Genomic DNA, 9,430 nt, shown 5'->3' with positions numbered 1-9,430 from the left:
AAACCCCCAATCCGCTTAAGGTTCCCCCCTTCCCTCACCAGCCCTTCTGGGTGAGAAGGCAAAACAGGGATGTGGTCTCCAGCCTCCACTTTGGGCCCAATGATCTTTACCTCCTGGTGTTCATTTCCTGCTGTAGTTTCCTCTTACACAGAATCAGAGCTGAACTGTATGGTGAGTAGAATTCTGTACAGGTGACAGTGTATGACTTCTGAGGCTTAGTAGTATCAGACATTACAGCTTCTATCTTGGTCCTTTGGGTTGTTTTCTCAGGGGGGAGTCAGCTTCCGTGTCATAAGGACAAACAGTCCCTTGGAGTGGCCCATATGGAAAGAAACCAATTTGTCAGCACCAGTTTGCCGGCCATGTGTGTGAGCCACCTTGGAAGTAGATTCTCCAGCCCCAGGTAAGTCCTTCAGATGATGGTAGCTTCTAGCTGAGGTCCCAGACATCATGGAATAGAGATAGGTCATGTGTACTGTGCTCCATCTGAACTCCTGGTCCACGGAAATCATGACATGATAAATGACTGTTGGTTCATGGCTCAAAGTTTTAGGGTATTTTGTTTTGCAGCAATAGGTAGCTGATACAGTGGCTCAAGCCTGATGCCCTTCTGGCCCAAACCCTTGATGCTGGTAAACTCCTGCCCATTAGCCTCACCCCAGAGGGTTTGTTGGCAGCTCCCCGGCAGCCTCCTCTTGTCCTCATGTCCCCGTCCTTTCTCTGTCCAGGGAGGCAGAGGGCAGGATCAACACACCTGCTGCCTAAGTGGAGGTTCCACTGGGAAACCAGATGCACATCAATCTTGCTCGTAGCCCCCCACCCCAGCTTTAAGAGTAAGTCTCATAGAATCCCCTCACCTTGGCGATGGTGGGGAAGGGAAAAAAAAAAACCAGGAGTCCCCAGTGGACCCTGAGCCTACGTGGATTCCCTGTCTCACCTCTTCCCATACTTTTGCTCATGGAGGGGCGGGCGAGGAGGGTGACTGTGGTAGGGCCAGTCCTGCCACTTCTCTGTATACTCCCAGGGCAGTGCCTGTTCTTGCCCCAGTCTTAGTAGACATCCTTAATCATCCTTAAATACGAGGTCCTCAACACTGTCCTCAACCTTGCATCTACTTCAATCGTCAATACCAGGAAAACAGGAAAAGGCCCCTGGCAACATCTAGGTCAAAGGTGTTCACATCCTATCATGACCTACTCTTTCTTCTTAGGTTTCCTTGCAGCTCTTGCTTTCTTTCCTCTAACGCTGTTTCCTAGGAACACTGAACCATCATCAATTTCTGGAATAAGTTATGACAGGGGGCGCCTGGGTGGCTCAGTCAGTTAAGCGTCTGAGTTCGGCTCAGGTCATGATCTCACGGCTCATGAGTTCGAGCCCTGCGTTGGGCTTTGTGCTGACAGCTCGGAGCCCGGAACTTGCTTTGGATTCTGTGTCTCCCTCTCTCTCTGCCCCTCCCCTGCTCAACTCTGTCTCTCTCTCAAAAATAAACAAACATTTAAAAAGTTAAACAAAATAAGTTATGACATGCTCTCTCTTTTCTCCAAACCTTTGCACACAGTCATTCCTCTGTTGGCAGTAACCTCCTTCTTCCTTTGCCCAGCAGATTCTTTCTTACCCTTCATGAGTCACCTCATCACTACCTTCTCTGGGAAGCCCGCCCATGACTCCTCTGTCTCTCAGGCTACATCAGGTGCCTCTCCTGGGCCACCCTCACCCCTTTGTTTCCTGTATGTAGCATGTATCATGCTGTATATGTGTCAGAGGCAGAAAGCTGTCCACCAAAGTTTCTTCTCCCACTTCCATGGCAAACAGCTGTTGCCAGAAGGCAGCTGCCTAACCCTGTCCTTCATTTCCCACCTCCTCTTGCAACTAGAGATGATATGGAGAAAACGATACCATGCAACAAGGCCATAGGATAAAGAATTACTGAGAAGTGCATTAGACAGGGTGATCCAGGGGGGTCACCTATAGTGTCATTTGAGTTAAGACTCAAATGGTAGGAAGGATCCAGCTGTGTAAAGATCTTCAGAATGGAGGAGAGGGGAAATAGTTGAGACAGAGGACCTAAGAAGGCAATGGTGGTAACAACTGTGATGTATTTGAGAACAGGAAGAAGACCAGTGTGGCAGGAGTGGACTGATCAAGGGAGAAAGGGAGACTAGCTGGGGGCACGGTCCTTCGCCAACCCCACTTCCCTACTGTATTTTTCTCCATCACATATCGCCATCTAGCATGCTGCATATTTCACTTATTATGGTTTATTATGGTTTATTTTCACTTATGGTTTATTTTCTGTGTCTGCCTCGTGTAAGTTCCACGAGGGCAAGGGTTTTGTCTGATTTGTTCACTGCTCTCTCTCCGGGGCTTAGAATAATGCCTGCCACACAGTAAGTGCTCAAACTAGGTTTGTTGCATGAATAAACGCACGAAAGATAGACAAAGGCCAAATGATGTAGGGCCTTGAAGACCATGGTATAGGGGCATCCCGGGCAAAGGGGACCAGAGGCACACACAGGGATGGGCATGTGTTGCTAAAGGCAGGACGAAGCACCCATAGCATTGCCGGGATGATGGCTTCAGAGGCTAGAGGGGGGCTTCGATCCACGCTCTAGAAAGAATGCCTGGGTGGCAGCAGGACTCCCTGGTCCGCGTGGTGCTTATTAATCTGAAGTGCAAAGTCTGGAACAAATACAGTGGTCCACCTTGGCAGTGGTCCCCAGGGCAGACATCACCCATATGAGAGAACACAGAAGGATCCCACGGCCCTTTAGCAGCCCTTTCTCCTAGCCTCATTAACTCAGTGTGGCAGGGGCCAGCTCTGGGACTCAACCTCCTGTCTTCTGGGGTGACTGCAGTGACCTACTACTGGCTGTGGGGTTGTTGCCACTTTGCCCTTCCTAAGGTCTTTGGACCTTCTCATCCATCCTAAGCTATCAGTGGGGTGGAAACTCCTATCCTCATTCCACAGAAGAGGAAACAGGCCGAGTTTTCATCAGGACTCTCGGATGTAAGTGACAGAAATCTAACTTGAACTGCCTTATGTGCAAGGCTTGGCTCCTAGCACATAGCACCTGAGAGCAAGCCTGACATGCTGCTGCTTTATTGTTGAGTTCAATACCTGGGCAGCAAGAGTGAAAGAAAAAGCAAAGTGAGGAAAGGAGAGGGGAGAAGGGAAAACAAACAGAAGGTGATGTGTTATCATACTGGTCACAGCCTCAGCAGGCACAGCTGGTTGCTGGGTCTCATACAGGCTGCCAGATTAATATAGGACACCCATGTAAATTTGAATTCCAGATGAATACGAATAATGTTTTAGGCCAAATTAAAAAAAAAAATTAACATTTATTTATTTTTTTCTTCCACGTTTTTTTAAATTTTTTTTAATTTATTTTTGGGACAGAGAGAGACAGAGCATGAACGGGGGAGGGGCAGAGAGAGAGGGAGACACAGAATCGAAAACAGGCTCCAGGCTCCGAGCCATCAGCCCAGAGCCTGACGCGGGGCTCGAACTCACGGACCGCGAGATCGTGACCTGGCTGAAGTCGGACGCTTAACTGACTGCGCCACCCAGGCGCCCCAACATTTATTTATTTTTGAGAGACAGAGAGAGAGAGACAGAGCACGAGCTGGGGAGGGGCAGAGAGGAAGAGGGAGACCCAGAATCCGAAGCAGGCTCCAGACTCGGAGCTGTCAGCACAGAGCCTGACATGGGGCTTGAACCCATGAACTATGAGATCCTGACCTGAGCTGAACTTGGACGCTTAACCGACTGAGCCACCCAGGCGGCCCTAAGCCAAGTCTTTTTATTTGCTAATTCTGACAACTTTAGTCCCATGAGATATCTCTAGACAGGCATTTGGAACCATCCACTGGGGAAAGATAAAAGCAAAACTTTACCCCTCAGTCCCCAAATCCTGACTCCCGTTGATCAGAGTTTATCCAGGGAGATGTTCACCCCCCTTCATTTCTGGGCTGTATTTCCTGCCTCTTCTGAGCAGTCCGTAGAAGAGTCACCAAAGCCTGTGTAAGTCCACTTGGGCGGGACTTGGGACCTGAAGCCGCTGTAGCTCCTGCTTGAGGCTGGCCCCTGGGAATGGCTGTGACTTTCCCTTAAACAAGTGGTGAAGGCTGGAGGGTGGAGTGGAGATGGGGTTGGGGAAATGGGGGAGGGAGGAGGCAGGTGGATTCAGGCATCACTGGATACAAGTGCCCAGATTTTAACCCTAAGACATGTCCCTCACCATCTCTTTGTTTTCCTCTGTTTTTATTTTTTACGTAAAACTCAGCGTGGGGCTTGAACACATGACCCTGAGATTGAGAGTTGCATGCTCTACCACCTGAGCCAGTCAGGCACCCCTGTTTTCTTCTGTTATTTAATAAGTAAAGACTCCCAGGCGGTCTGCCCTCAAGGTGACAAGAAATCCCCTAGCAATTCTAGACATGTCTTACTCTTTATCCACAGGGAAAATGTCTTCTCTCTTCCAAAAATCTGCCTTCCTCCACCCCAAAAAAGAACTGGACTTGAGCGGTTTTTAAAAAAATTTTTTTAACGTTCATTCCATTTTGAGAGACAGAGAGAGACAGAGAGAAAGCCGGGGAGGAGCAGAGAGACAGGGAGACAGAGAACCTGAAGCAGGTTCCAGGCTCTCAACACAGAGCCCTACGTGGGGCTCGAACTCACAAACTGTGAGATCAGGACCTGAGCCGAAGTCAGCCACTTAACCAACTGCAACACCCAGGAACCCCTGGACTTGAGAGTTATTAGCCTTGATTTCCCTGGAGCTGGTCGAGTGCCCATTCCTAACAGGGTTACTGTGGGCAGAGGGCTACAGTGCAGCCTTGTGAGCAGGAAAGCTCTGGAAAGCAGTCTGTGGCTAGTGTTATGGGAAGAGGAAGAAGACCTTGTGTAATGTGAGGTTGTCTTTTTGTAGGTACACCCCTGACCACATACACACACACACAACACTGGGACCTCTTGGAGCACCGGGACCGTGGCTGGTACATCTCTCTGTTCCTAGGGTTGTCCTGCAAGCTGAGGACTGATTTGTTTTGGATGAACAAGTGAATGGATCTTTGTTTCCTTCACTACATTTAGCAGGAAGATGCCTGAAGCCACCACCCCAGATTTTTCTCACCCAGCAACTGATATATAACTTCATTCATTCTCCTACTGATAGAGTACTTGATAAATCACTTTCACATCTGATTCCCACAATAACTCAGAGTTGGTGTTATCAATTCCATGTATTTATTTATTTTTAATGTTTATTTTATTTTTGAGAGAGAGAGAGAGAGAGATTGAGTGGAGGAGGGGCAGAGAGAGAGGGAGACACAGAATCCGAAGCAGGCTCCAGGCTCTGAGCTGTCAGCACAGAGCCCAACGCGGAGCTCAAACTCATGGACCGTGAGATCATGAACTGAGCCGAAGTTAGCACTTAGCCAACTGACCCACTCAGGCGCCCCACTACCATTTTTGAATGAGGAAATTGAGGCCCACATTGCTCAAGTGAGTTTCTCAAAGGCACAGGGGCTTAGACTGGGGAAGTACCAAAAAGGGAAGATTAGAGCAGGCATGGAGGAACAGCCAGCAAGTGACTCCTGGGTTAGTAGGAACTGCCAAGGAAGGAACCCTTGAGCAAAACTTGGCTCTGTTTCTTTTTTTTTAATTTGTTTCATTTCTATTTATTTTAGAGAGAGAGAGAGAGAGCACGCAAGCAGGGGAAAGGGGCAGAGGGAGAGAGAGAGAGCGAGAGTGAGAGTGAGAGCGAGAGAGAGAGAGAGAGAGAGAGGGAATCTCAAGCAGGCTCAGAGCAGAGTCCGTCATGGGGCTCAATCCCACAACCCTGGGATCATGACCTGAGCTGAAATTGAGAGTCAGATGCTCAACCGACTGAGTCACCCAAGTGCCCCTGAAACTTGCCATGTTTAAATAGCAAACTCCATGGGGTGCATGGGTGGGTCGGTCGGTTGAGCATCCGACTTCGGCTCAGGTCATGATCTCGCAATCTGTGAGTTCGAGCTCCGCATCGGGCTCTGTGCTGACAGCTGGGAGCCTGGAGCCTGCTTCTGATTCTGTGTCTCCCTCTCTCTTTGCCCCTCCCCTGCTCATGCTCTGTCTCTCTCTGTCTCAAAATAAATAAATGTAAAAAAAAAAAAAAAAGGAGTTGGATCCTTAACTGACTGAGACACCCAGGTGCCCCCGTCCCCACCCAAATTCAAAAGGAAGGGAAGTAGACTCCACATCTCGAAGTAGGAGCAAAGAATTTACCACTGCCTTTAATCTACAACAGACCACCTTCTAGACACAAATTATTTCTATTACTTCCATGTGCAAAAGATATTTACTTCCTCCCAAGGACCCTTGAAGTCTCATCCCAAAATATCATTGGCTCATAATGCATCTTATCATATAAATCAGGTCCAGGTACAGATCAGGTACAGATGATTCCTCAAGAACAGCTTCTTGAGTACTATTCCTCTTGATCTGAAGACGTGCAAGCTACGGACGGGTTTTCTGCTTTCCAGATACCCAGCAAGTAGAGTTGACCAGGCTTGAGCTCACCAGATCTCAAGCAGACACTTCTGTTCCAACAAAGGGGGAAAACGGGAGTGACGTGGCTACCCTGGGTCATAGCAATTCTGAAATCCAGTTAGGTATGCGCTGCCAGCTCTTAGATTCTGGTCCAATACTGCTTTCTGGGACCGATTCTCTGCAGCTCTTGACTCTACCCTCTGGTGAGTTTCTTCTGAGTCATCCTTTCTATTCCATAAGAAATAGCCCGTGTTTACATCTGAATAGCCTCCTCAGTCAGCTTCTTAGAAGGCAGGGGCTCACAGGTTTCTCCTTTTGTGCTCTGCCTTTCCCTGTGTTCTGTAATTGCTTATCTTCAATCCTAGCATTTTGTAAGGCTGCAGGATGGGGCGCAGTTTCCATAATTCTTGGCCTTTGAGACTATTTCCAATTTCTATTCCTCTGCGAAAGGTACTCCTTGAGCACCGACTGTGTCCTAGCACTATGCTAGGGATCAGGGACATAGCTATGAATGAAACAGACAAAAATGCCTGCTCTTATGGAGATGCCATTCTAGTGGAGAGATGGGCAATAAGCAAGTAAGCAATATAAGCAAACAAACAAAGCGAGCAGGGAAATAGCAAGTCGTATTTTGTGTCGGTAGGAAGGAGAACTTCTATTTTAAATAGGAAAGGCCATTCTCACTGAGGAGATGACATTGAAGTCAAGACCTGAGAAAAGTGAGAGTGGCCGTACAGGTATCTGAGGGAAGAGTCTTTCAGACAGAACAAAATACAACTGCAAAGACCTGAGTTAGATGTGTGCCTTCTCTTTTCTTAAACTAATGTAGTTTGAGCAGACCTATCTGAGGCCAGAGAGGTATTTGGGGATCAGATGGAGTAGGACCTTTTGCTTGTAAAGCTTTTAGTTTTAGTCTGATTTATGGGAAGAGTTTGACCAGGAGAATGACATGGTTTGACATTTTTCTAGAATTACTCTGGCTGCTGTGTTAAGAATTGACAAGGAGTGAGGTGGGAGCAGGAAAGCACGATTTTTTACTGCAATCCGGGGGAGAAGTGATGGAGGTGCAGAACAGGTGGTAATGGCAGAGATAGTAAGTGCTCATGCTCTGAATATCTTTTGAAGGCTGTGAATGAGGGGTACAAGAGAGAGGGGAGTTTAATTCATTTTCCAGGACTGCTGTAAACAAATCACCACCAGCTTGGTGGCTTAAAACAACAGAAATATATTCTCTCAAATACATCTCAAATAGAAAATTCAAAATCAAAGCCTCCACCCCCCACCCTACCCCTCCACCTTTTTTGTCTCTTTCAGCTTCTGGTGGCTGTCAGCATTCGTTGGCTTGTGGCTACTCACTCTGACCCCATCTTCATATGGACTTCTTTTCTCTGTGTGTTTGTACCCCGTGTGTATCTTCTAAGGACACTTGTCATTGGATGTAGGACCCACCTGGATAATCCAGGATGCTTTCATCTCAAGATCTTTAATTACATCTGCAAATACCCTTTTTCCAAATCAGGTCACATCCACAGGTTCCACGGTATAGGCTTACCTTGGCCGGTGACTATTCAGTCCACTACAGCAGACAAGAATGATTCCAACATTTTTTGGACCGAGCAACTGAAAGAATGAAGCTTTCATGAACCAAGGCAGGAAAGGACTATGAGAAGAGCATGTTGTCGAAGATGTTGATCTGAGTTCTGAGTTGATCTTAATGTGCTCAGATGGGGCAGGTGCTTGGTAGGGTGTCCCACCCTCCTAAGCTCAGAGAGTCTTGAGCTGTTGTCACCAGCTGGGCCCCAAAGCCTGACCTTTACTGCCTACCTGTTTATTGTACTCCCTGACCTTTCTCTCACCTTTTTCCTTAAGCTCTTCTTTCCAGCTTATCTCTTAACTCAGGCAAAAGACCTGAGGGACATAACATCCCAGATGGAAACAGAAATACCTCTCAAGCAATAACAACTGCCTAGACCACCCAGACCAGTTTGAACTTAACCCCCCACTCATGCCTGTGCAGATGGACCATGGAGAGATCCGTGGAGTGACTGACAGTTACAATTACCTCATTATAATAGTAAAATCTCTGCCCAGGGAGGAGCATACGCCTCATATACATAACATACGATGTATGTATAGGCATGTTTCCTTAAGGTGCCTGCGCCTCCTTTTGCCCCCCTCTACATAGGATGACAAGGCTTCCATCTAAATATTCATCCTAACCCTATAAGTAAAAGGAACCTATTCACCCTCGCTCAGAAAGTCATGGCTTCGGAAGTTATTCCTCAGCAATCTCCTTATTTGCTGCAAATAAAGTTTACTTTGTGTGACAGCTCCACCTGGCATGTCTGTGACTCACTAAGAAGTGACCTCATGTTAGTTGGATTACACTGTTTTTCCGTTTTCTTGGACCCTTTCTTCTGCCAGAAAAAAAAAGTTCTGGTAGTGTCTAATTTACCTCCATGTCTTTATCACTCTGTAACACAATTGGTGCAGTCATTTTGCCGTCTACTCGATTATGCACATTGACATCAGACATCCCTTGATTCACATCCCACTCTACCAATTACTGCGTGGAGCCATGCCGAGTGACCTGTAGTGGGTCTCTGTTGCCTATTTGCAAAATGGTGAACATAATCTTTCCCTAAAGTGGTTAAAATGGAGATGATCCAAAGGTATATAGTACAGGGTCACGGGAGATACTCAATATATGCGGGTGCCCTTCCTCAACCCATTGTGAGTTTGTCAAAAAACCACTCTCTTGTGTCTTAACACTCAGATTTCTCCCTAAGAAAGCCTGTTCCTACAGCATGCTTTGTGAATCCTGAAGAACTCAGGGCACACAGTAGGACTCTTTAGTTGTGATCAGGGCCTTCTGCAGAAGGACACTAATGGAAGAGC

The 9,430-nt window shown here is 47.4% G+C and overlaps 1 long non-coding RNA gene across 1 annotated transcript; it reads left to right on the top strand.

Annotated features, from left to right (window-relative positions):
• Window positions 1-214: 214 nt before the first annotated feature.
• On the top strand, window positions 215-8,867 carry LOC122487578. The gene is made up of 2 exons (XR_006298408.1): window positions 215-403; window positions 8,402-8,867. It is a non-coding gene; the product is annotated as an uncharacterized LOC122487578 (long non-coding RNA).
• Window positions 8,868-9,430: the final 563 nt, after the last annotated feature.

This window comes from Prionailurus bengalensis, chromosome A2 (assembly GCF_016509475.1).
Source record: "Prionailurus bengalensis isolate Pbe53 chromosome A2, Fcat_Pben_1.1_paternal_pri, whole genome shotgun sequence".
In the NCBI taxonomy this organism is placed as follows: domain Eukaryota; kingdom Metazoa; phylum Chordata; class Mammalia; order Carnivora; family Felidae; genus Prionailurus; species Prionailurus bengalensis.
This window is presented reverse-complemented; position numbering and strand designations above follow the sequence as displayed.